A 1,248-nucleotide genomic window follows, 5' to 3' on the forward strand; every position below is an offset into this window, starting at 1 on the left:
ATGTCAGCGACTCATCATCTCTCGACTGGTGTGTGCAAGGGGAGGGGGGGGGGGGCGGCGCTGCAGCGGCGTCTCTCATGCAAAGCGAGGGCAGCGAGGGCACACCGCCGGGCGCCTGTGTGCCTGCTGGGCTGGGCTGGCCGCGCTGATGGCTGGCGGCGCGCCCACCTCAATAGCATTGACTTAGCGTGATAAGCGCGTGTGCGGGTTATCTCGGCGCGAGGCGCTGTGCCTGACGGCGGCGTCCTCTTGGCCGCGTCCTGGTTACGACGACGGCATCCTGCTCACGCTCACGGTCTCCCCCCCCCCCTCTCTTTTGGCAGTGGATGTGCCGCTAGCTGATGGCGCCCCGCGTCGCCCCCGGCGGGGTCGGCCGGCTCGGCCGCGCGCTGCTGATCCTGGCCCTGCTCGTCGTGTCGGCGGTGAGCGGCGCCCTGGACCCGCGGGGCCGCCGCGCCGCGCAGCTCGAGGACGACGGCTGTGAGGACGCCTTCGGCGACGGGCCGTGCGGGCCGACAGGTACGTGGTGGAGGCACCCGGGACCCTCTCTGATTGTTTTAAATGCTGTAATGAGAGACTCACCTGAAGAGCGGACTGCAGATTCTCCGGATCCGGAGCCGGCCCCCGCCGTGCCCAGCGTGTGTCCGGAGCGCTGTGTCTGCCGCTTCGACATCAGGCCCAAGGTGGTGGACTGCTCCAGCAGGAAGTTCACGACATTCCCACCCGTGGATGACATCCCCGAGGATGTGAGTAGTACCGCGGCAACCCCTCTGACGTACAGCGGCCAAAGCGGCATCACATTCTCACACTTTCTGCTGTTCAGGTGGAGCACCTCGACCTGTCGAACAACGAGATCGCGAAGGTGCCCCGGTTCCTGCCCGCCTGGGAGCACCTCGAGCTGCTCGACCTGTCCGGCAACCTGATCCCGGACTTCCCCGCCAACGCGCTGTCGGGGATGAAGGCGCTCGAGCTGCTGGACCTGAGCCGGAACAGGATCGTCAGCCTGCGGCACATCCGCGCCGAGGACTTTGTGGCGGACAACGCCATGCTGCAGGTGCTGAACCTGTCGGGCAACGCCCTGCAGGACCTGGGCCACGGGTCGTTCCAGTCGCTGCGGAGCGCCTCGCTGCAGCTGCTGGACGTGTCGCACTGCCTCGTGAGCAGCATCGACCCCGTCGAGGCCCTGGCCGCGCTGCCCGCGCTGCGAGTGCTCCGCGCCGCCGGCAACCCTCTGCAGGTGAAGGGATT

The 1,248-nt window shown here is 67.9% G+C and overlaps 1 protein-coding gene across 8 annotated transcripts in view; it reads right to left on the reverse strand.

Annotated features, from left to right (window-relative positions):
* The window catches only part of LOC113216880 (neo-calmodulin-like), a 153,934-nt gene that overhangs the window by 3,527 nt on the left and 149,159 nt on the right, over window positions 1-1,248 (reverse strand). The gene's annotated exons all lie outside the window — the stretch shown is intronic.

This window comes from Frankliniella occidentalis, unplaced genomic scaffold (genome assembly GCF_000697945.3).
Source record: "Frankliniella occidentalis isolate FOCC.00 unplaced genomic scaffold, Focc_3.1 Scaffold79, whole genome shotgun sequence".
Lineage (NCBI taxonomy): Eukaryota > Metazoa > Arthropoda > Insecta > Thysanoptera > Thripidae > Frankliniella > Frankliniella occidentalis.